This window comes from Rhinopithecus roxellana, chromosome 3 (genome assembly GCF_007565055.1).
Source record: "Rhinopithecus roxellana isolate Shanxi Qingling chromosome 3, ASM756505v1, whole genome shotgun sequence".
Lineage (NCBI taxonomy): Eukaryota > Metazoa > Chordata > Mammalia > Primates > Cercopithecidae > Rhinopithecus > Rhinopithecus roxellana.
The window spans coordinates 18,568,602-18,595,405 of record NC_044551.1 but is presented as its reverse complement, the minus strand read 5'-3'; the positions used below and the strand labels follow the sequence as shown (position 1 = coordinate 18,595,405).

Here is a 26,804-nt window from a genome sequence, read left to right as displayed (position 1 = left end):
AAAATAGAAAAAGTAGCTAGGCATGGTGTTGGGCACCTGTAATCCCAGCTATTGGGGAGGCTGAGACAGGAGGATTGCTTGAACCTGGGAGGCAGAAGTTGGACGTTGCAGTGAGCTGAGATCACGCCACCGCACTCCAGCCTGGGTGGCAGGGCAAGAGAAAGAGAGAAAGGAAGGGAAAGAAAAGGAAGGGGAGGGAAGGGAAGGGAAGGGAAGGGAAGGGAGAAAGGTAGGAAGAGGGAGGGAAGGAGGGAAGGAGGGAGGCAGACAGTTGCACAACTTGCACATGCATTTGTACAGCACCACAATTTGCAATTGCAAAAATATGGAACAAGCTTAAATGCCTATCAACCAATGAGTGAATAAAGAAAATGTGGCATATATACACCATGGAATACTACTCAGCCATAGAAAGGAATGAAATAATGGCATTTGCAGGAACCTGGATGGAGTTGGAAGTAACTCAGGAATGGAAAACCAAATATTGTATGTTCTCACTTGTAAGTGGGAACTAAGCTCTGAGGATGCAAAGGCGTAAGAGTAATATAGGCTTTGGTGACTCAAGGAGAAGGGTGGGAGGGGGTGAAGGATAAAAGACTACACACTGGGTACAGTGTACACTGCTTGGGTGATGGGTGAACCATAATCTTAGAAATCACCGCAAAAGAACTTATTCATGTAACCAAAAACCACCTCTTCCCCAAAAACTATTAAAATAAAATAAAATTTAAAATAAATAGGTAAAGCGAAGGATCACTAAGATCACTGTTTAAAAAAGCCATAAAAAGTGAAGAAATAGCAGATTTGCTGTTCACAAGAACTCATTTCATTATGTTTAAAGCTTCATTTCCCTTGCAACAGCACAAAAGGGAAAATACAACTCTATTCGTGTCAATCTCATCACCACCACTAACTCAGTGTATTTATTTTCCCTGGAGCTGAACCCGTGCCAATACTAATAATCAGAGCTTAAATATCTTGTCTGGTTTCTTGACTGCATGTGACAAAGAAGTGCTGTGTTCACTTGTCTGTCCACACTTTAAGTATTCTCTTCACACACTATAGGGATGGCTGTTTTCAAAAATGAAATACAGTGTTGTGTTGCACTGACATCTCAAAAGATTTGGTGATAACCACTAGGCTTCCTTTCATGCAACAATTATGTAAGAGTAAGACATGTTATTACTCATTTGGTTTATTATTAAAAAACACACCTCCTCACTACCTTTCAGTCAATGGACTCCAAACACCTCTCTATACTTTATAGTGTAAGTTGTCTTGCTAAAATAACAAATCTGATCATGTTACTTACTGACATAAGAAATTCTGGTAGCAGCTACCTGCTGGTCCCCAGACAAAGTCCAAAATCACTGATATAAATATAAGAACCCTGCCTACTTTTCCCTTCACCTGACCTCATTCTCTGGTCTAGCCACTTCAAAGTACTTGCCATTTTCCTAACACATCATCCTCTGGTATATCTCCATGGTTATGGGCTATCCCTTTCAATAGCATTTTTTCATTTTTTCTCTGCCTGATGGCCTCTTACAGAAACTTTTAAGAATCAGCTCAAATTCCATATCTTCTGGGAAGTCTCCCATAACTCCTCCTGGTGTAGCGAGTCTTTGCTGCTTCCATCTTTCCTGTCTCCCATTAGCTTACATTATGAGTGCAGTTTTATGTCTACACTGTGTGCTTCTAAAGTCCATGTCTGGTCTTCATCACATCCCCGGTCCCTGACTTATGCAGGCCTTCAATATGGAATACAGGTTTGCTGAGTTCAAATAACTGCTGCTTTTGCCTCAAACTGTGTAGACAAAAGGACAAAGATGGGTTTCCTGGGCAGTTCTGCCTCCCGTGACAACTATGGCTTCTCTCTACAGTGAGCCTGTTCATATTAATAGCTGTTTCTGCTTAATGCTTTGGCTTCAACTGCCATATTATGAGTCTCTCTTGTCCAACTACTGGGACTGTGATTCCCTGGTGCTTCAGTATGTAAAGAACTATCACCAAGAGATAAGGACCCTAAAATACATTTTAAAAATCCAACAAAAATTTTTGCTTTCTTATCCAAGCATACTGAGCTTAACAAGTCAGAACTTCCTTATTCAGCAGAGTGCATTATATATAAGTAAATATTGATTCAAATGCATTTTTAAATCAGAAGATGGTACTGTAGGCAGTCTCTCTTGATATTTATGAGTTGTGATTTACATCAGGATAAATCAGGAATATTTTGAGAAAACTTATCACCAGAGATTGGAAGCCACAGAAAAGCACAGTCATGCCAAGTTTATAAACTTTAAAAAAGTAAAAACAATAAATAAAACCTCCGAGCCCTTTTCCAAGCAGAAGAACTTACTCAGACTGTTCTTTTAGAGTATAAAGCTGGCTACAGATTATCTCAGAGTGGGATATTTTCTGATAACATCACTACTAATACTTTAGAACTTGATGGTGGCACAATTCCATCAATAAATCTGACTCATGATTGATTCATTTTTCTATTTGTTGGACTTTAAAATGTACCATAGTTCCCCCATAATGTGCATTAGCAATAACATTGTCTTTTGAAACTTGTGTAATCAAACCATTTCTCCTTCAGTCTAAAAGCATCCAGAAAATTTTGTTAAATACAGAATAAATCCATCAGTTACTAATTACTAAATGTCCACTGTGGGTCCATTGTCCAGCACATGGCTAGTACTATAGAGAACATGCAAAAAATCCAATGTATACCTCTTTGATGAAATATAAAAATGACAATGAGGCTTTGTATGTTAGGTTCTTTCTGATTTGAAAAATGTGTTTTGACTTTTTCGACAAGTGTTTACAGAGGACTGGCCATCTGCAAGGTCCTTGGAGTCAGGCTAAAGGGGAGGCTGCAGACATAGATCCTGAATTCAGGCCACATACAGTAAGACATTGCACAAGAGACTTGGATGAGAGAAATCGTGAGTCTCAATAAATGCACCAAGGAAGTGGTAGAGGAAAGAGAAACTTGTAGCTGGAAAGGGGAAGAATCAGAGCAGATACTGTGGCATTTGATGTTGTGGCATTTGAGCTCCACCTCGAAAGATAAGAAGAACGAGAGAATGAAAAAAATTAGAGAAAAGTCATTTTAGAGGGAATAACATGAACAAAAGTTAACAAATACAATATGTTGAGAGCAAAGAGGTAGTTCAGTTTGAAGCTCAACAGAAAATACACATGGAAAGATAAGTTGAGGGAATATCATAGGACTCTAAATACTAGGCTCAGGAATCTGAAAATCAGTCCACAGGCAATAAGATGATTTTTGAGGGCACTGTCAAAATGACAGTTATTTCAGGTTAATTTAACAAGGGTGAGATGGAATTAAAAATAGATAAATAAAGGCTGCTGAGACTATTGCTTCTGCCCCAACCCAGGTGTGTGAGTTGAAAACACAGTTATGAGCCTTCTGGTTAATGTTTATAGCGGCCATCAAATGGAAATGTATTAACTGCCCATGGCTTCTAACTACACAAGGATTTGGCGTCAAACACATCATTATGAAGTCTCATGTCACCAGCACTGGACATTCTGTGTACCTTCTATGTGTACAGGACTACTCTAAGTGTTACAAGAGAATGACTCTCTTTATATATACATGTTTTATAAAATGCTCACCATCCCCAGAGAAAACCAAACTTGTAATATAATTTCTATATTCTACACAGACCCTCGACAAACCATGATTCGGACTGAGCATTTTTGTTGTTTAATCCAGAGAAGATAGTGCTGTATCTTCCTTGGTGTAATGGTTAATTATATAGCCATTATATATATATATGTGTGTGTCACCTTGGCTGGGCCATGGTGCCCAGATATGCTGTCAAACATTATCCTAAATGTTTCTATGAGAGTATTCTTAGATGACATTAAAATTTTAAATGATGTACTCTGAGTAAAGTAAACTGCCCTCCAATCAGTTGAATGCCTTAACAGAGCCAAAGACTGACCTCCCAAGCAAAGTGAAGTTCTGCAGTGGACTTGGACTTGACCTGCAACATGAGCTCTTCTCTGTGTCTCCAACCTACTAGCCCACCTTGCACATTTTGAACTTGCCAGTCTCCACAATTGTGTGAGCCAATGTCTTAAAATAAATCTACACAGACACACACACACACACACACACACACACCCCTACTGGTTCTGTTTCTCTGGAAACCCTAATGCATTAGTGAAACATTCAAGTGTTTTCACAACCTGCTCCATGTCTTCCTGAATCATCCTGTGATCATCTTCTCAAAAAATGCTCTTGATATTAAATCTATGGAATGACAGACAAGGGCAACAGAGGGAATGTCAAGCTTTACTGGGCTTTCTTTAGCAATAGTTATGCCTATAAGCCCTACACATTTCATAAATACTCTACTTAGCCAGAAATGAACTACACAATGGTCTTCTATTTAACTGGAAGGAATAGAGGTAAGTTTTCCTAACTAGGAAACCTGGCAGTGATGATCCTTGTCACTGAATTCCAAGTAATACATTAATGAATCTTCATATGTAATTTCAACAAATTTCAACTGGGCCCAAGACCATTCCAAGACAGCAAAAGCCATGATATAGCCACCAAGTCCGAGAATCCTGGCTAACAGAAGGCCAGTTAGTCCCCTTTTAGAAACTCAAGTCCCACATTCAAATCTTTGCAGCCAGACTGAAACTACCTCATGCCAAGTGAGCCAAGAGTGTTGCCCCTCCAAAAAGACTGTAGTGAACAAATTCACCGTGCTTCTATTTTCATCAGTCAAATCCAAAAGCATCTGGTCCCTAGGTAATTGGTGCTTAATTATACCATCTTCCCCATAAAGACTTTACTTACTCCCTTTGTACTTCTAATGTCAGGGAGAATGAGCCAGGGAGGAAGGCCTATGAATTCGACTTTGATTTGAGAAAAAGAAAATGTGTAATTTCTGTATTGTTGGTTTTTTTTTGTCTAACTTCTTTCTGTGTTTGTGTTTTTGTCTTGATTTCACATTGCTAATATCTTTTTCACAAGTCTTAGTAACAGTTATATCAATATTCTCCCTTAAGGAAAGCACTGGAATCTCCTGAGAAGCTGAAATGGGCCCTATACCCAGAGATACAGATTTAATTGATCTGAGGTGGAGCAACCTGTGCTGACCACTGACTGCTATTCTTCTGTCTTGTTTAATCAACCACTCTGATTACAAATTTCCTCTAACCTTCACAAAGATCTTTATACTCTCCTCCTGTCTACATGTCCCTCACTAGCAAGCTTAGATTCCTGGTTTATCACTCTAGAAGATCCCTTGCCCATGCCAATATCCTAACCTCCTTTGCAATCTTTTCATCATACCTCTCTGACAAAATCTTTTTTTTTTTTTTTGAGAAGGAGTCTCGCTCTGCCCCTAGGCAGGAGTGCAGTGGCGCGATCTCCGCTCACTGCAAGCTCTGCCTCCCGGGTTCACGCCATTCTCCTGCCTCAGCCTCCCGAGTAGCTGGGACTACAGGCGCCCGCCGCTACGCCCGGCTAATTTTTTTGTATTTTTAGTAGAGATGGGGTTTCACTGTGTAAGCCAGGATGGTCTCCATCTCCTGACCTCGTGATCCGCCCACCTCGGCCTCCCAAAGTGCTGGGATTACAGGCGTGAGCCACCGCGCCCGGCCACTCTGACAAAATCTTAAGCCTAGATGACCCTGTTTTTCTGTCTGGTAAACTGCTGAGCACCTCCAAAAAGGAGGTGAATATATAATATATTATTATATATTTTATAATAATTCTAACAATGGTATCACCATGAATTCATGATCATCAGCCTCAGCTGAGCCTTCAAGCAATGACTAGAAATCCTACTAAATTTTACTCATTTACTCCCTTTCATATTCAAACTTTCTCTGTCCTCCTCAAATATCTGAAATGATCCCCTTTCTTTCCCAGTATGCCAGCCCCTTTCTCTCTCCCTCTCTCAGTTGGTGACTCAACTGCTTTCTGGAGCAGCTATAAGGCATCGAACAAAAACTCCTTTGACTTGCCTCCACCACATCAAACACAGGTCTGCATCTGCACACATCACCTTTGGCTTTCTTCTAGAACAGAGGGTACAGATCATCTCTCCTCTCCAAGGCCAACTAATAATTCCCCCTGCTGTGCTCTGGATCCAACTTCTTCTATCTTCTCAGGAATCCTATATGATTATTTATCCACCCTCTGTCTATCTACAGGCCACCCCTGATCCTCCCCACTGGTCTTCCCCATTAATGTTTAAATGTGCTCAATTCTCCCATCTTTAAAAAAAAAAAAAAAAGAACTGGCTGGGCGCGGTGGCTCACGCCTGTAATCCCAGCACTTTGGGAGGCCAAGGCAGGCAGATCACGAGGTCAGGAGATTGAGACCATCCTGGCTAACACGGTGAAACACCGTTTCTACTACAAATATAAAAAATTAACCGGGTGTGGTGCCAGGCACCTGTAGTCCCAGCTACTCGGGAGACTGAGGCAAGAGAATGGCGTGAACCTGGTAGGTGGGGCTTGCAGTCAGCCAAGATCGCGCCACTGCATTCCAGCGTGGGCAACAAAGTGAGACTCCGTCTCAAATAAAAAACAAAAAAAACCCAAAAAACTCCTCCTTTAACTCTATTTCCTCCTCTAGTTAAAGCCTTATCCTTTTTGTTTCCCTTGACCACATATCTTGAATTATCTATATTCATTGTCTCTCTTTCAAGACTTCCCACCCATTTCCCATGACATTTCATTCTGACTTCTGCCCCCATCACTATAACAAACTCACTCTCTTTAAAGTCCTTCAAAACAGCAATTTTATTAATCCAAGGGGACATTTACAGGACCTTCTTACTTTACCCCTCATCAGTACCTTAAATGATTCTCTTTCCTTGGCCTCTGAGATGCCACTCTGGCATCTACCCCGGACACAATTCCCACTCTTGTCAACTTTTCCACTTGGCCTTTAAATGTTGGAGTTCTCATGGCTCAGACTTATGCTTTCTTCTCTCACTTCATTTGCACTCTGTACATCATCTGATTTACCTCTGTGGCTTCAATAGTGTGCATAAACCACTGTCTTACAAATGTATACATTCAGGTATCTCCTCTGATCCAAGACTCAAGACTGCACTGTGTCTCCTTGAGGATGTCTTAAAAAGGCCTCCAAATCAAAATATCCCCACACCGAACTACTGTCCCTCACTTTCCCTCAACCTTTATCTGCTCTCCCTCTAGTGCTTTCCATTCAGTTGAAGAAGCCCAATACCTTGGAATTTACCATGACATCCCTCACCAATACTAAGTCAGCACCAAGTACAGTCAACTTTACTTCACAAATATATTATAAATCTATTAACTCATTTCAATCTTCAGCATCATCACCATGGTCCAAGCTACCAATACCTCTGGCCTACAACAGACTCATAATCCAGCTCCCTGAATATCTCTTTCCATCCTCCTCCAGTCATGCTTCATAGTAGAGCAGGTGAACTCCTTAAAATGCAGATCTGATTATATCACTCCCTGCTTCAAACCCTTCAACGGTTTTCTATTGCTCTTAAGATAAATAAAAACTAAAATACAGCCTACATCATCATGTAAGACGTAGTCCCTTCTTACTTTTCTGGCTTCTTCTTCTTTCTCCCTCTTTGAACTCTGACTACACTGACTTGGCTGTTTTTAGTACTCAGAAGTACTAAGTATCTTCCTGGATCCTATTTTTTCTCTACCCATTGTCTCTTTCTTCTCTCTCTTATTTAGATCTCAAATATCCCTTTTTTGAAAGCTTTCCCTAATCATTAAATCCCAACCTGAGTCAGGTTCTCATATATGTTTATTCCACGTTACTTAAAACGATTTTAAATTATACTTGGTTAATGCCTTTCTCCATCTTAGACTATAAAATCCAGCAGGGCAGAGGCTATTTCTGGGTTGCTTATTATACTATGCTAGCACCTAGTCCAGTGCTCTGCTGGGCAAAGTGTAAATGTTCAATAAATATCTGTTCTGTTTATGAGTTAATGAACAAATGAATTAATGAATGAAGATGAGAGTAATGATGAATTTTCACACTCAGGCTATCAATATTCATCTTTATATTCCCTTGCATCATAATCCCATGAATCAGGGTCAGGCATATACTATCCAGTCCAGTTCAATATAACAAATGTTTTGAGAATTCAGGGTGTAAGCTGCATGGAGAAAAAACATTTGAGGGAAGGACTAGGAGGGTTTGATCTGTGTTCTACAATCTGGGCAAGGAAAATCAGCATTTCTATTTCACAGTCATTCTGAATACTAAACAAGAACTAGCCATATCCACTTCATGAATGAATTCCTTAAATCACTTAAATCACTTTGTAAATATATTAAAAAATCACTTTCACATTTTTTTTAAAAGACAAATCAACAAGTATCTTCTGTAAGGACTTATGATGATCCAAATTCAGTACCTAGACATGTACCCAAACCAACACTAATATATCTCCTTCTACTTTCCAGTGTCCATCTTTAGATAAATTTACAGTACTATGTCCCAAAGTCTTATACAAATTCTTGGGCTTAAGCACTAAAGATATTAATCAAAGTCCAAGTCATTTATTAAACTGCAAGTGGTTATAAAGCAGAGTTAACGCAATTTGTCAGGCAGAGGAAACCAAGAAATGACTTGACCTCTGAGCTTTTAGGACCCCTTTGAAAAGCTGAGTAAAATCACTAGCGAAGAGGTTAAAATTCAACTTTGCTTTACATTCCTCTTTCAATCATGGAAAGTGCAAACATGCGCCTAACAATTTAAGATTATGAGTGATAACTTACCAAACAGAGTATTTCCTGAGTTTTCCCATGAGGATTTCTTAAAAGTTCAAAATGCTATCTATGTTCAATAATGCAGTTATTATTAATATCCTTCCTTTTAAAATTATGAAGTTTTTAAGCAGCTGACCTTTGACTTACAAAATCCTCAATCCTAGATGTCATTGTAACTATTATGTTTTTTGGACATTAATATTTTACTAATTAAATTTGGCAGCATTTTTTTCTGGAAAGTTTCTCCTTGCTGTATCAATGCTTTAAAATTTGTGATTTAGTAAAATTAAAACAATTTCTTTTTTAAAAAAATGATAAGGACAGTGTTAGGCTGCATTACTTATCTATTGCTGCATAACAAATTAACCAAACTCTTGGCAGTCAAAACAACAAATAGTTATTTTCTAGGAGTAGGGGCCTAGAAGCAGCTTAGCTGGATGGCTCTGGCTGATGGCCTTTCATGAATCAAGCTGTTGGTGGAAGACTGCAGTCATCTCGAGGCTTCACTAGGTGTCAAGGCTCCATCTTGAAGCTTACTCTCATGGAGGCTATGGTTCACTAGGGGGTCAAGATTCTTTTACTCTCATGGAGGCTGTGGTCAAGAGGCTTTAGTTTCACACTGGCTGTTGGTCTGAGGGCCTCAGGTCCTCATTTGAAACTGCTGTTGGATCCACAGTACCTTTTCATCTTAGCCTCTCCATAGAACAGCTCAAAACATGGCAGTTGTTTTTCCCCAGATTAAATGCCCAATAGGTATGAGACAGAACAACCAAGACAGAAACCACTTTGAATGACTCTGAATGACCTAGTCACTAAAGCCACACATTTTCACTTCCACTTTACTCCATTTAACAGAAATGAGTCACCTGAGTTCGGCCCACATTCAATGGAAGGGGGGAATTAAACTCCACTTCTTAGAGGGAGAGGGAGGAATATCAAAGAACCACCACATAGGCAGTGGTTAGAAGCATGGGAGTTGGACACATTTGCAATTAGAAAGATCTGGGTTTGAATACACTGTGTGACTTACCAGCTGTGGGTCCTTGAACAAATTATTTAAGCTCCCTACATCATAGTTTCACCAAGTGTAGAATTAGGTCTACCATGGGTTTTGTGTGGGATTAAATAATATAAAAAAGGAGTTGGTATAGCCCTTGATCATAGTAAGCACTTCATTAATGTTGCTTACACAGAAGTAACTGCTTAAGCAAACTAACTGAGTGTCCACAACTAGAGAATACAAAGCCCTTTGCCCTCTAAGAGTTTATAATCTAGCAGTTACAAAAGTAAGCCTGAATTTAGAAACTGGAAAGCTAATATGATTTTTTTCTCTAGAAATCAGAGGAATTTCTAAAGAGAGGCAGTCAGAAAAGTAGTTTATGCAATATAAGAAAATATATACCAGGCTTAAGCATTTTTGTTTCCTTTTTTAATTTTTTTTTTAGAAAAGAGGATGGCTCGTCACGGTGCCTCACACCTGTAATCCCAGAACTTGGGCAGATCACTTGAGCTCAGGACTTCAAGATCCGCCTGGGCAACCTGGCTAAACCCTGTCTCTCTCCTTATATATATATACAAAAATTATATATATATAAGGATAAAAATTATATATATATAAGTTGGGTGTGGTGGCATGCACCTGTAGTCCCAGCTAATTGGGAGGCTGAGGTAGGAAGATCACTTAAGCCCAGGAGGTGGAGGTTGCAATGAGCCAAGATTGCACCACTGCACTCAGGTCTTTAAAAAATAAAAATAGGCTGGTGCGTCAGGTGCCGTGGCTCACGCCTGTAATCCCAGCACTTTGGGAGGCTGAGGCGGGCGGATCACGAGGTCAAGAGATTGAGACCATCCTGGCCAACATGGTGAAACTCTGTATCTACTAAAAATACAAAAATTAGCTGGGCATGGTGGTCTGCACCTGTAGTTCCACCTACTCAGGAGGCAGAGGCAGGAGAATCGCTTGAACCCGGGAGGCAGAGGTCGCAGTGAGCCAAGATCATGCCACTGCACTCCAGACTGGCGACAGAGCAATACTCCATCTCAAAATAAATAGATAAATAAAAATAAGAAGAAGAGAGGCTGTTTTGTCAACTTAAATTTTCTCAGAACTGCTGCGTATAAAACATGAAAACACACTGCTTTGCAGGACTGAAGGCTCATAAGATATCCAACATGGCTCTGTCCTCTGGACATCCAATAGTCCCTGAGGCTTGGTGAAGCATAGTTTGCAAATCTTCATTCACAGACTGTGCCTGTAACGACTTCTATAAGGGATCTAAGGTCACGGTTTAAAACCATGACAACTTTATGTAGCCATATAAGCAAAGAAAATGGTTTCGTACATATGTTCTAAAAGGTAATATATCTTCTTTAAAAATATGCAATGTTCTAAACATTAGACTTTAAAGGGGTTACCTTTTGGCCAATCCCAGCTTATTCCTTCTATGAAGAAAAGCACGTTTTTACATGATTGCCTTCTTGTATCTTCTTAGAAATTAGATATCATCTGAGCCAATAATTTGTGTTTTACATAGATTGTGTTATTAGATACTAACTCTAGGCTTCCAACAACTTGCAATCAAAGCAAAAATAAACAAAAAACCCTAAAGCCCATTCTTTGCTGAATTTAGAATTATAGGTTAGAGAAATTTCAGCTCTGGTTAACCTAGTTATTCATGTTGTTTATCTTCCCAGAGCCAAAGCTCAAATAATTTGCAAGAATTTCTACTTTTGAACATCATGCCCAGTGTTCCAAGGCAACCAAGGGTAATTTTCAGTTGGGCCACTCAAAATATAAAGATTAGTCAAATGTTTCAGTGAATATTCCACATCCCTCATGTAATGCTTAAAAAAGCAGTAACTATGTAAAGACTGAGAAATGAAGGTCAAGTATCCAAAACTCAGGCACATTATACAATAATAAAATACTTTAAATTATTACACAATATCAGTGTCCTGCCCTTTGGAGATGCTTCTGTGCCTGTTATTAGCCATGTATCAAAATTTTATTTATTATTGGATTATGGGAACTTCTGAAGAGCTTTGTGGTCAATTTATGTGGATATCTACATGTTAAAAAATAACATGTTTTACATATGTTAGGTAGGTTTTGAAAATAATCCACAAATTCAAGGCTGAAACTTAATCCAGCTCACAAAAAAGTATATACCGTGCATCCAGGTTGGCTGCAGTTTGACAATATAGTTTTCAAATTCTGTATACCTAGAAAAAGGACACCAAGAATAGGGGTTAAGCAAGTGGAGAAGTGTGGGAGTAAGTGAATACCACATTAGGAGTGTAGGTTCTGAAGCCAGAAAAACATGTTTTAATCTCAGTTTTGTTACTAGCTGTGAATCCCTGGGCAAGTAACTTAACTTCCCGTGGTCTCATTTCCTCAGCTAAGTTACTCAAGGCTATGTGCCTTACAGTTATCAGGAGTAAGTGTGATATGCACACACTATGCTAGGCACATTGTACAGACTCAGTTAATGTTGATTTAGGGGGTCCTGCTTTACACCAATGTTCAGGGCACACATTCAAAATCAAATTTCTTCCAAGTCATCCCACTCTTATGAGTACCTCTTAACTTACCAATGAGGACTCAGCTACACATATGTACACTGAGTAAAATTTTGTTCTTCTTGTTGCTGTGATAAATTTAATTAGTTTAGAGAACACACTTTGTGTCCAGCATGATGTTGGATTCAACATCATTGTATTTTCTGTTATAGAACTTGCTATCTGGTTACAAAGGCCAGTTAGTTTAACACGTGAGAGGGCCCAAATAAAAAAAGTATATGCACAGTATTTAAAAATCATAAAATCAAAAGCAGTGCACTCTTATGGATTGAATCCTGGAACAGAAAAAAAGATGTGAGTGGAAGCCCTGGGGGAGTTAGGATGAGGTCTGGATTTTAGTTAATAGCATTGTACTAATGTTGGTTTCTTAGTTTTGACAAATACATCATGATTATGGATGTTAACATGGGAAACTAGGTGAGGAATATACAGGACCTCTACAATTTTTGCAACTTTTCTGCAAACCTGAAATTAGTCCCAAATAAAAAACTTACTTAAATAAATTATATTGTGTTATCCCTTAACTTGCCAAAAGTATTCACCTCACCTAAGGAGGCTCTCTCATTGCTGGCAAGGTAGAAATCTCTCTGAAAAACATCTCTACCCAGGAATGGCTTTTATTATTGACTTTAAAATCTAAGTTTCATAACCTGCTAATAACCCTCTAGATAAATCTTCCATTTTTACTATATGACAATAATACAGGCACATTGACAGAGAAGTCAAAAGAAACTCATCTCTGACCAGCAAGACTCTTCGGAAGGAGGGAAATCTCAACAGTTTAAACAAAATAAACACTTCAGGGACTCATTAAAGCCCTTGGTTATTTGGGGAAAGAAGGAGAAAAAAATAGCAACTGCTATCAGGAGGGTCTTTTATAAGTGAAGGTTTCAAGTCTTTACTCTCAAAAAGATACTGTAGGGAATTCTCTATATCTGCAGTGCCCAATATGTGCCAGGCACTGTTTTGACTCATTCCTTATGAAATAAGAATCATCACCTGTTTTTTTGCAGACAAAGCTCAGAGAGTTTAATTGGTTGAGAGTCACAAAGAGAGTAAAGATAAGAAGAGTTGTATTCAAATCCTGTCAGACAAGCAGATTTGTGTGAATCCAAAGCCTACTCCATGCCCTTTCCAGAAAGTCAGCCTATCCGTAAGCTTTGGCTGTGGTTGACATCTCAACAGGCGTCTACCAACCCCAATTTACAGGTGAATCTGTGTGTGTTCCCAGGGGAAAGAACTGCTGGTGAAGTACCAGTTATCTCTATGCACATTCCACCCATTCAGATAGTTAACACAGCTAACTATCATCCTTCCATAAAAATGAAAGAGATAAACAATATGCTATTCCATAGTTATAGCCCATGTTAATAGGAGGGACTGTGGTGCTGCAACAAGAGCTCTTGAAAGAAAACTAAAAGAATTGAGTTATAAATCTGTCACTGACACTGTGAAGTTTAATCCTAGAAGAAAGTTGTGTCACTTCTCAGGGCCTCCCATTTCCTCACCTATAAATAAAGTGAGGACATGAGACTGAAATATTTCAATAGGGATCTACTGGCATTTGAGGAGGCATAATTTCTTATATAGGACTGCCCCTGGCATCACAGAAATTTAGCATTTCTGACTTCAGGCACCAAAAGCCTACAACTCTTTCCAGTTCTTGTAATAACTGTATTTCCCAATGTCCCTATGCACTACTTAGCAGAAAGGCAGTGGCTTGGTTGAGAGCCACTGGTAGATGATCTCAAGTTCTATGAGGCCTTATGGCTCTATTGGACCACGACAGTCAGCATCAGCATATGGCTTGAGAGCAGGAGTAGAGGAGGTAATCTCAGGTCAGCTCTGCCATTGTAAAGCCCATTCAAGATCGTATTATTGAATGGAAGTCATATCATTGGCATCTTTAATAGGCCTCTTGGAACATTGTTTAAGAAAGTAGTTTTACGATTGAATTTACATAATGTTCAGAAAAGAGAAATGTCTGAAATACCACACAGGAGCCACCACTATCCAATAAGCAATAGGCTCAGGGTGGCCGTTCCAATGGCCCTACCCAAGGGATGAGCCTATATGCAGCAACCATAATAAGCAATGGGAAGAGCTTCCAATGGATAACAAATCTACAGCCTGGTACTCTCTGCCTGCTGCCTGTTACCAGTAACCCCAGTGAGCTCAAGATACGCCTCCTGGTCCTCAGTTCCTAACACCTTGCATGAAACCTCTCCAACCCTTCTAACCTATCAAAAAAAAAAAAAAAAAAAAATACCATATATTAAGTCCTGGCTCAGGAGCCATGTTGCCCATGAAGGCCACTCTTCAAATTCTTCAATCTGAACAGATTTTCCTTCTCTCTAAATAAATGTAGTATTTTTAGTCTGTAATGAACTTTTCATTAAGTTGTACAGTCATAAACTCTTCCATAATCACACCATGAATTTACATTAATAGTGTTGCCTTCTGGCTTTAATGCTTGGTCCTAAAGTCAAGAGTCATGTTTTATACTACTTTTATATTCCCTAGTGTCTAGCACATTCTTGGGAACACACTAATGGATTGATAAATACATGTTCTGTTTTTGATTTTTCACAATGATACCAAAAATACCACTAGCCTGGCCAGACTTACATCCTGTAGGCTAATTTAAAAAAAAAAAAAAAAAAAAAAACTTATTTATTCAACATCTTTTCCCAAGTAGTTTTCAAAGTACTTTTCAGATTATATAAATAATTCTCTCCCTATATGCACTGAGAAAAATAAATTAAAACACTAAACTTTATAGGACAAAAGCAAAGAGAATTAAAATGTCAGGCTCCATAATAAGTGTACTAAGATCTGGCAAAGTAGATATGTCTCCCAAGTCCTGCTAAGTCCTAGATAAAATGTGAAACATGCATCCATCTTGCTCCAAGTATTAAAAACTTCTAAATGTTTCCAAGGCTGTGAACAGCATACACCTTGAAAAGCAGGTCATGGAGTTTGGGTGACATCATTAATCTAAGGAGAATAATAGCAAATTGGCATTATGAACCTGATCCTATCCACATCCTTTTGCCCTCAAATTATCCACAAACTTCTTGTCAATGCTTCCATATTTCTCTCTTGTTTTACTACATATTAAGGCCACCTACAAAATATTTACTGAACATCTATTCTACGGCAAAGCAAAGCATGGTTTCGCCAGTGTCTCTATGGGAAATAAGGTGCTACATTGAAAGAATGAACTATGAAAGTAGTAGTTCTTCATTCTTGCTTCTCTTTCTTTAATATTTCTGATTTGCTGGGTATAAAAATGATGTCATTCCTTTATCTATTTCATCTTGCCCAGGGCTTCTGGTAACTTCTACCCCTAGGGGAAGAAGCCACTGAAGAGGCTCTATTTTCAGGGTCTTTTCACAATTTGTCATTCACACGTGCTTTGTCAGATTAGTCTTCATTAGTTTGGCCAATTTAGATGTTTTCTAGTATAACAATCACATAGCTTGAAAGTGTTTAGAGAAGCAGCTGATAGGGTTAATTAGGATCATGTGCCACATAATGACAAAGAACAAAGGCTGCCTTTCTTACCAATGGCAATCAAAATTGAATGTCCGTCTGAGGTTTCTCACCAGCCATCATCAAATTCAAGATGAGCATTTACAGCATCAATTATGCACCTTTTCCTTCAATAAGCACTGTCCGTGATTCTGTTTTGTAATGATAACACTCTACTTTCATTGATATAGCAATTCAAAGTTTTAAAAGATAGATATAATGCTTAATACAATAAAGTGCATTTTTTAAAGCAAGAAAAGAATAAGGATTTTTCTTTGGACTTTATCTCTTGTTTAATATACTGTATTCTAAAGGAATACAGGAGAGGCCTCTTTTAAGAGTTTTCAATAGGCTACTTCAAATGTTTAATTTTATAAACAACCAAGGAAAAAATCAAGGAGTTACTACAGCAAATGTCTAGCACAGTAGGTTGTCAACCATGGATAAGTACATAAAAGTACCTGTTCAGTTTGCAAAATCTTGATGTGTTCCAGTTCCCTATCAGGGAATTCTCTACACCTGTGCTGAATCCCTGTGAAATGCGCTTCTTCCCGAGGACACAGGTTGTCCACCATGGATAAGCACATAAAAGTACCTTTTCAATTTGCAAACTCTTAATGTGTTCCAATTCTCTATCAGGGAATTCTCTACACCTGTACTGAATCCCTGTGAAGTGCACTTCTTCCCTATGATACCCTTTTTACTTAGAAGCCAACCAGCTGGAGATAGATTTATCTTTAAACAAATTCACAACCTAAGAGTATAATTCATTGGGAATATAATAATATTAGTCTAAAGAAAACTGGCTGAAGTCTTATCAACAACAAAAGAAATAAGCCCTAATCAAAACAGTAAACACATCTGTTTGACACTAGAGTTTGAAAGACTCTCTAGAAGAAATTATCTGCTGATTTTGGAATGGAGTATTTGAAGGTAAGTTTAGACGCTGATTAAAAGCATGCAGCCCAGCAATTTCTGACAAAATCACTACCTTCTTATGAATCATTACTAAGTAAAATTAGTGCCTGGCCTAAGGCTTTATTTGCCTATTTAAGAGGTAGGAGGACGCACTGAAGAAAGAAGTTCAGACTAAACAACAATGACTTTTCCATCCTTCTTTTAAGAACTTGGTAGTCATCAATGAATTCTCTTTAGCATAAAGAAAAAACAACAACAAAAGAAAAAAACACTATTTCAGAAAGACTTTCTGAATCAGATAGTGGTGAGTTGCATTGTTTTAGAATGAAAGCAAGAAACATGGTTTTAATAAAATTTTTATCTATTTTATTTAATTGATTAAAAATTAATGATGAGAGAATAAAATAGGCAAACATTTTCTTGATGCTTACATTTAAAAGAAGAGAGAAATTCGATAATTAAATGCATTCAAACCATAGCCCTGAAGAGAATTCTAAGGGGTCATTTTGTTTACTCCTCCTTTTTGCTTGTTTGTTTTTAACATACAAGAAATATGAAGCCCAGGAAGGTTAAATAGTTTGCCAAAAAATGCAAAGCCCATTAAAGACAGAGCTTGGAGAGGACCCAGGTTTCTTGACATCTAATTTGCTATTATTTCATATTATAACATCCTAACTTAGATGTTTCTTATAGCAAAGTAAACCTTTGGTTTGAAAATTGCATGTCCAAGTACTTGCCAATGGGTCTGTCGTAATTGTAATTTTGGGGGGTGAGGACTGGGAGGTGGGGAATAGTGAAATAAATTTTTTTTTTTTTTTTTTTTTTGAGACAGAGTCTTGCTCTATCGCCCAGGCTGGAGTGCAGTGGCCGGATCTCAGCTCACTGCAAGCTCCGCCTCCCGGGTTTATGCCATTCTCCTGCCTCAGCCTCCCGAGTAGCTGGGACTACAGGCGCCCGCCACCTCGCCCGGCTAGTTTTTTGTATTTTTTAGTAGAGACGGGGTTTCACGGTGTTAGCCAGGATGGTTTCGATCTCCTGACCTCGTGATCCACCCGTCTCGGCCTCCCAAAGTGCTGGGATTACAGGCTTGAGCCACTGCGCCTGGCCGAAATAAATTTTTGAAATGTTAAAAAAAGGAAATGAATCATTGATTATTTCTTCCCTTTATATCAGAATAGAATAAAGAAAAAAGCAAATGTATATGAATTGAGACCATAATGCTGGGGATAAAGTGAAGAAACACACACATTCACACACACACAAACACACACACGCACACACACACAGGAATAGCATGGACAATTTTATCTAAGTGCACAAGGCTATGATTATCCCTTTGTCTTGATCAAAGCTCTCTCAAAGGGCTTTTGGTAGGCTCAGATGTCAGTTTGTATCACAGGTTGGTTTCCTCTCTCTCATCCTCCCATCCCACTGCACCAAGAAACACAGTCATTTGTTTCACATTCAGACTTGCTGAAAAACTGACATTGTCTTCCTCATCCACCATAAATGTTTGTGTGTGTGTGTGTGTGTGTGTGTGTGTGTGTGTGTGTGTGTGTGCAGGAAGACAATGCTGTGGCAGATTCTTAGCTTGGTGGCAAGGTGAATTCACAATTTAGCTGGAAGCCCAAGACAGATACATAAAAGAGAAATCAGTCACACTAGGTAGGTGCCCAATGCACAGTTCAGGCCTCTCCTCTGGATGAGCCAGATTCGCTGTCTTCCTCCAAGGCAGCTAAGACTTGGTAAGCTAGGAGTAGTAACAGGGCCTTTGTCCAGCTCCTGTCCAGACACACAACAGGACATGGGACATGCTTATGGAGTGTGAACACTTTAGACTTTCCTGTGGCATTGGCAAGCCATTTACCTCCTGAGAAAAAGTAGATGGTTGACTTAGTCATGTCCTGCATATACATCTTAAATCCCAGTTGCCCAAGGAAGTATCTTTATTTGATGTACTTTCACTTCATTTAAGGCCAGATGGCATACTCTCTGAGACTTCGGCAGAACAAGCCTTCAATACATGCCTGATTGCTAGTACTGACTCATGTTCATGGAAGCAGACACAATGAGGCCTATGAAAAAAATACATCATAGTCCCTACCTGTCTATAACGTGTAGCTTCAACTTGTTTATCTTTGGAACATTCTACTTCTGGTATTTTGGGGTTGATATTCCCTGATAGGGAGAAATTAAGGCTCTATTTGCGCTGTATATAGAATTTTATTTACCCACACAGTGTTATACTTTCCATAAATTTATAGCACATTCAGGCATCAAAAAATGTTTTGAAGCTATTACAAAAATGCTTTCACTATGGATGATTAATAATCTGAAAAGAACAAGTTATTTTGTTTATAGGTATGAAATTAATCAAGAGTGTAATGAAATGGCTAAAGAATTTCATTAATTTTAAACTGTCTTAATAGATATAGAATGTTCAGAACTACGAATTCTAAATCTTCAGTTGAGAAAACACACATTAGGAGGGATGGTCAGTGATACAGTTTTGCTGTGTCCCCACCCCAATCTCATCTTGAATTGTAGCTCCTATAATCCCCATGTGTCATGGGAGGAACCCAGTGGGAGGTAATTGAATCATGAGGGCGAGTTTTTCCAATGCTGTTCTTGCCATAGTGATTAAGTCTCATGAGATCTGATGGTTTTATAAAGGGTAGTTCCCTGGCACATGCTTTTTTTTTTTTTTTTTTTTTTTTTTTTTTTTTTTTTTTTTTTTTTTTTTTTGAGACGGAGTCTCGCTCTGTCGCCCAGGCTGGAGTGCAGTGGCCGGATCTCAGCTCACTGCAAGCTCCGCCTCCCAGGTTTACGCCATTCTCCTGCCTCAGCCTCCCGAGTAGCTGGGACTACAAGCGCCCGCCACCTCGCCCGGCTAGTTTTTTATATTTTTTTAGTAGAGACGGTGTTTCACCGGGTTAGCCAGGATGGTCTCGATCTCCTGACCTTGTGATCCGCCCGTCTCGGCCTCCCAGAGTGCTGGGATTACAGGCTTGAGCCACCGCGCCCGGCCTGGCACATGCTTTATTGTCTGCCGCCATGTGAGAGTGCATTATTCCTGGTTCACCTTCTGCCATGATTGAGAGGCCTCCCAGCCATGTGGAACTGTGAGTCCATTAAACCTAATTTTCTTTATAAATTACCCAGTCTTGGGTATGTCTTTATTAGAAGCATGAGAATGGGCTAATACAGTAAATTGGTAATGGTAGAGTGGGTGCTGCTGTAAAGATATCCCAAAATGTGGAAGCAACTTTAGAACTGGGTAACAGGCAGAGGTTTGAACAGTTTGGAGAGCCCAAAAGAGGACAGGAAAATGTGGGAAAGTTTGGAACTTTCTAGAGACTTGAATGGCTCAGAAAACAGGAAGATGTGGGAAAGTTTGGAACTTCCTAGAGACTTGTTGAATGGCTTTGACCAAAATGCTTATACTGATATGGACAATAAAGTCCAGGCTGATGTGGTCTCAGATCAAGGTGAGGAACTTGTTGGGAACTAGAGCAAAGGTGACTCTTGTTAATGCTTTAGCAAAGAGACTGGAGGCATTTTGCCCCTGCCCTAGAGATCTGTGGAACTTTAAACTTGAGAGAGATTATTTAGGGTATCTGGCAGAAGAAATTTCTAAGCGCAAAGCATTCATGAGGTGAAAAGAGCATAAAAGTTTGGAAAATTTGCAGGCTGATGATGCCATAGAAAAGAAAAATCCATTTTCTGGGGAGAAATTCAAGACTGCTGCAGAAATTTGCATAAGTAATGAAAAGCCAAATGTTGGTCACCAAGACAATAGGGAAAATGTCTCCAGAACATGTCAGAGGTCTTTATGGCAGCCCCTCCCATCACAGGTCCGGAGGCCTAGGAGGGAAACATGGTTTTCTGGGCCTGTTAGGTGCAGCTGTGTCCCAGCCCCTCCAGCCATGTCTAAAAGGGGTCAAGGTACAGCTCAGGCCACGACTGAAGAGGGTGAAAGCCTGAAGTCTTGGCAGCTTCCACGTGGTGTTGGTCCTGCAGGTGCACAGAAGACAAGAATTGAGGTTTGGGAACTTCCACCTAGATTTCAGAGGATGTATGGAAATGCCTGGATGTCCAGGCAGAGTTGTGCTGCAGGGGCAGAGCCCTCATAAAGAACCCCTGCTAGGGCAATGCGGAAAAGAAATGTGGAGTTGGATCCTCTACACAGAGTCCCTACTGGGTTACTGCCTAGTAGAGCTATGAGAAGAGGGCCACCATCCCCCAGCACCCAGAATGGTAGATCCACTAACAGCTAGCACCACGTGCCTGGAAAAGCCACAGTCAACGCCAGCTATGAGAACAGCCAGGAGAGGAGTTGTACCCTGCAAAGCCACAGGGGCGGAGCTGCACAAGGTCATGGGAGCCCACATTTTGCATCAGTGTGACCTGGATGTGAGATATGAAGTCAAAGGAGGTCATTTCGGAACTTTAAGGTTTGATGACTGCCCTATTAGACTTTGGACTTGCACCTATAGCCCCTCTGTTTTGGCCAATTTCTCCCATTTGGAATGGGCATATTTACACAATGCCTGTACCTCCATTGTATTTAGAAAGTAACTAACTTGCTTTTGATTTTACTGGCTCATAGGTGGAAGAGACTTGCCTTGGTTCAGGTGAGACTTTGGACTGTGGATTTTTGAGCTAATGCTGAAATGAGTTAAGACTTTGGGGCACTGTTGGGAAAGCATGATTGCTTTTGAAATGTGAGAACATGAGATTTAGGAGGGGTAGGAGTGGAACGATATGGTTTGGCTTTGTCTCCACCCAAATGTCATCTTCAGCTGTAGTTCCCATAATTCCCATATGTGGTGGAAGGGACCCAGTAGGAGTTAATTAAATCATGGAAGTGGGGTTTTCCCATGTTTTTCTCATGATAGTGAATAAGTCTAATGAGATCTGATGGTTCTATAAAGGGCAGTTCCCTTTATAGAAAGCATTTGCTTTCTTGCCTGCTGTCATGTAAGACATGCCTTTGCTCCTCCTTCACCTTCTGAAATGATTGTGAGGCCTCCCCAGCCATGTGGAACCGTGAGTCCATTAAACCTCTTTTTCTTTATAAATTACACAGTCTCACGTATGTCTTTATTAGCAGCATGAGAACAGACTAATACAATGAGAATGTAGAATCAAGTGCATATGGTTCAAGGCAGAGGAGGGTGGAACTCTACAGTGGGTGAAAAACTGCTACAAGAGTAGGCAAAAGGGAATTCAGCAAGGAACATAATGTTTGTTTTCAAGTATGGTAAACACAGGGAAAAGAGACTAGATTCATTGTGGTCAGCTCCTGAAGGACAGGCAAGTGGATGGAAGAAAATGTTGATTCAGTATAAGGCAGAACTTTCTAGAAATCAATCTTTCCTAGAATGGACTGAACAATGAAAAAGGGAGATTTCCAACTGATTATTTCCAAGAAGAGATAGACTAGACCATTTTCACAGATGGAGGTTCATGCACCAGATAATTTACCTCTAAAGTAATTATCATCCTAAGTAATTCTTTTATGGGACATATTATTTATATTATTTGTTTCAGGTTGAAAAACATTACTTGCCAGAAAGACATTCTGTACTGTCTTGTTTACACAATTGGCTGAGGGATGACTCCAGTCTTACCAGACTTTGATTCTTATCAATTGAAGATTGAAAAGGTGATTAGGTGATTTGAATGCTCATAACATTTAAATCATTACCACAGAAATTATAGGGTTCTTTTTAAAGAAGAAAAAGTATTGGCTTGTATGGACACATGTAAACACATTAAGAAATATAAGTTATTTTCATTATTGACATACTTTTTAAAAATTGTTCTTTAAAAGCAAACCAAATTCCCATAGTTGTGCAATTTACCAGTGGTATGACCTGAGAAGTGTAATCTTCAGGTTAGCAGATTTAAAAAGCATAATCCATGCTTTTCTTCACTAAGCTAAACAATTTACTGTCAAAATTTCTCACTGTGTTACTCACATTTATCTTTACATTAACAGTGCTTACCAGGAGACAGCCAAAGAAGGCTAGCCAAGTTGGACCAACTGCAGAATTTGTTTCCCTGATGCAAGATTTGCTTCATGCACTTGGAAGAAGCACGCTGCAACTGTGGCTCCATTTATTATATTATGCTATAAACATTATGTCCTGAGCTAACAATATACTCAACATGACAATCCCATAGGTTACCAAGCACTGTAAACATCTGTTTAAGCAGGCGCCAGAGATACCATAGGCCTCTAGTATCCATTTTAAAGTGGTTTATGATGTGGAGTCTGCTGTTTAAAAACTAATAATAAAAAACATGGGCCCAACACTGGCTAGAATAAATTTTTGTGAGCACAGTTATGTTCATTTTGAAAAAAGAATGCATTCATCTCGTCACTTTGTCATTGCATTTACAGACTTTCATTTCACACCTTTGCCCATTAAGTGTTGGTTTGCACGGCCTTCAGGAGACCACAACTATAATTTCACTGTGATATATTTACTCCAACAACAACAACAAAAAAGCTAAATGTTGACTCACCAACTTTCCTTAGATTAATGCAAAACAAAAGTTTACAAGGGTGGAAGAAGATGGTGACAGATGGGATAACCCCTTTAAGCTACACATGATGTCTTCCAAAGGTCTCTAGGCCAAAACACATCCTTCCAGCTGCATCCAAAGGCCCATCTAAAGGGAAGCTGTAAATAACTGAAGACTCCTTGAAATGTAATCTGGGAACACTAAGCTTTGCCTTTCTCAAAAGGAAAAAGAGCTCCCAATCACTAACAATCCTGTCTGCTGCATCAATTTTGTTTCTATCCAGCATTTTAATTTCTGGAAATGTTTCAACATTTATCATCAGAAAAAAGATACTTCTAGGGTGATTCAGGTGGAAACCAGCCTGGAACACCAGTTGCTCAGGAAACAGAACCTGAGCTGCCACAATATCCCATATCTGCGAGAAAAGATGAGTGTCTTCCCAGGCACACACACCAGGGAGCCTGAACACCTCTGAAACCAGCCAGTCCCTGGACTGTGGACAGCAGCACCCTGAAAATCTCAAATTCATAGCTCCAACCTGTGTCTGTCTCCGAAGTCCTGCACTCACACATATTACACATCTCTTAGACCTCCCAAACGTCCTCCCATGCAGTTCTCCTGAGAACTCCCCAAACCCTCACTTCCAGTCCTCAGTCACTCAGGGCAATGGGTTTAGTTATTTTAAAGCCCTTAATACTTAATCCCATGCAGAAACTACTCTGACTTCCCAACACTTTGGCCTCGCGTTACCTTTCTCTGTCCCTTCCAAGGTCTCCTGGCTGCACAAACAGGCAGGCGGCACCTCTGTGGCTTCTTCCACCCTGCACACCCTACTGGCTCAGGCGCCGACACGCCTCCCCAGGCGCACACTCGCACGCGCGCACACAGCGCACACTTACACTCATTCAGGACACACAGTCCACGCCAGACCGAGAACCCCCGCAGCTCGGTCTCAACAGGCATCTCCTCGGGCTATATGTAAAGCATTCGCCCCAAATAGACTTCCCCACGCACTCGCAAGTGGGTGACCCTGACCCGCACCCTCTGTGCCGCCAGCGCCCTCTCCCTAGACACGCGGCCACCCCATTGACCCGCAGCCTCTGGCAGTTATGTCAAAACTTTAAGCCTGGTTGATTTTACAACCACTAGTGTGTCAGAGGCTTGGGGAGGACGGCTCGCCACAATTTCCACTTACCCCAATTCACGCGGACTGGTGGCCGTCACTCTACTGACCCCAGTTCCACCGGTGCCAATGTGCGGCTGCAGCCCGCACAAACGCGCAAAAGACTGCGCGCTCTGCGCGCCGTGTCCACGCACACAGCTCGACCTTCCCAATCTCTCCAGTCTCGCTGCCGGAGATCCTTCCCCGCGCAGCAGCAGCAGCCTCGGCAGTTCTGCCTCAGCCAGGCAGATGATGGCAAACAGAAACACACTAGCAAAACTTTTATGACTTTAACAAAACTATCTCCGGAGTAAACCCCTCCACGCACCCTACTCGCGGGCCAGAGCAGACGCCAGAGTGGGATGGTTCATCTGTCTCCCGCAACTCCCTGCCGCCCCCACCAACTTCCAGACACACACACACACACACACACACACACACACACACACACAGACACACACACGATTGAGTTACAACAACCCACCAGCAGAAAACAACTTCTTCGCAAGGAGGAGGGGAGCACAGCCAAGTCATCAGAAATAAAAAATTTTCCATGTAAATATATAAGACAGATCCTCCCATTTTCATAAACAACTAGAGTCCCAGAGTCCCAGGGTTCACTCTCAGGCCCCCTGGCACAACAGGAGGAAAATAAAGCCAGACTCCCGGAGCCCCACTCCAGTACCTCCGAGCTTCGCCTCTGGAGAGAGAGCGCGGGTTCGCGTCTGCGCTGGGACCAACGGTGCTGGGGCCTCTGGCCCGCGTGGCCTCAGCCCGGGGTCCCCGCCGCCGCCCGGGCTCAGCAGCAGCCGCCGCCGCCACCGCCACTGTAGCAGCCGCCGCTGCCGCTGCCGCCGCCGCCGCCGCCGCCGCCGCCGCTCCCTAACCCTCCTCCTCTTCCCATGGCTGCGCCCTGCTTGGCAGCTCGTGGGCTGTCAGGCTTGGGGAGGAGAGAGGGGGCGGGGTAAAACGGGAAGGGAGGATGGGAGAGCAGGGGTGGGAAAAGGCGGCCACCGTTCACCAGGGGTCACGCCGGGCCTGGCCCGCCGCCCCCCAGATCCAGGCTGCAGAAGCGAAGGGGAAGCCGACGTTCAAGGAGGCCAGTTCGAGAACTGCTGCGGAGAGACCGAGTGCCGCCCCGGCCAAGCATTCCGAGTTGCTGGGATGAAGTCTTCTCGGCGAGTAGCTGGAGTTGGTGCGTGTCACTCTCATCTGGGCTGCGCAGCTCCTCCTAGAGGAAGATATTGGTAGTTGCAATACACTTCCTTTTCTTTCCGCCTGCCCCTGTTCCCAAATGAAGGCAGGACCTACAAGAGCGTTAAGGGCAGTCCACAGACTCAAAGAAACACTTAGAAAAAGATGAGTTATCTCAAGGAATGGGAGGAAAATCAGCGAGATACCTTGGAAAGCGTGTTTAGCCATCCAAATATTGCCTTTCCATCAGCAATCAAGTTCCAAACTCCTGCTCACTGGGGCACAGTGAAAAAGAGTTAAAACTACGAAGGGCTTTATTGTGGAGGTTAGAAGACGGAGACAGAGAGATTGAGTAATTTACCGAGGACACTCAGCATGTTAGCAGAGAGCTATCTTTTAGAGGACAGGGATGCAGGGAGAGCAGACACAGGCCCCAGCCTGAAGTTCCTGAGCCAAGGAAAGGGTTTTAACTCTGCCTCACGCTGGACATAGTTCATCTGTCAAATGCGAGCCCTGCCTACTTCATTCACAAGAAGTTGTAAAAAGTGCTGCAGAAAGTTAAAGTTGTACATAAGCATGTCATTTTTGTACTGCATCAAACCCCGAGTCACTATATGCTTTTCTGAGCAGAGAGTACAAAGTTCTCGCTCCAGGTTGTCTCAGATCTGAAGGAGAAGTTAGTCATGCGATCTTTCCACTATTTACTGCCCGTCAATTGTAATGTCACTTACTTATAAGCTTCTAACAGCTTTGGCTTACTAAAGACTTTTTTTTTTTTTTTTTTTTTTTTTTTTTTAACAGAGCTCCCAGATACAAACCCAAGTTTATACCCAGAGAGAAATGTTTCAACAATAACTTAAAGGAACCAAGTTTCTTTTCTTTAGAATAAAATATCTACAGAGCCTTGAAGTAGTACACGGTAGCCAAGACTTGAGAAGAAACAGAAGATCAAAGACTCTGGGATAGCAGTTATCACATAAGATACCCCTATTTTCAAAGGAATCAAGTAAGTGAAAAACTATTCCTTAGAATGCTTTCAGAAGCTTAGCTGTGGCTCAAATACCCCAGCTGCTCCAGACAGACA

The 26,804-nt window shown here is 40.9% G+C and overlaps 1 protein-coding gene across 1 annotated transcript in view; it reads right to left on the bottom strand.

Annotated features, from left to right (window-relative positions):
• The window catches only part of GHR (growth hormone receptor), a 350,856-nt gene extending 325,116 nt beyond the window's left edge, over window positions 1–25,740 (bottom strand). Inside the window, exon 1 of the mRNA XM_030927287.1 lies at window positions 25,212–25,740. The gene's annotated coding sequence lies outside the window, so the exon portion shown is untranslated. The remainder of the gene's footprint in view (window positions 1–25,211) is intronic.
• Between the last annotated feature and the right edge of the window lie 1,064 nt (window positions 25,741–26,804).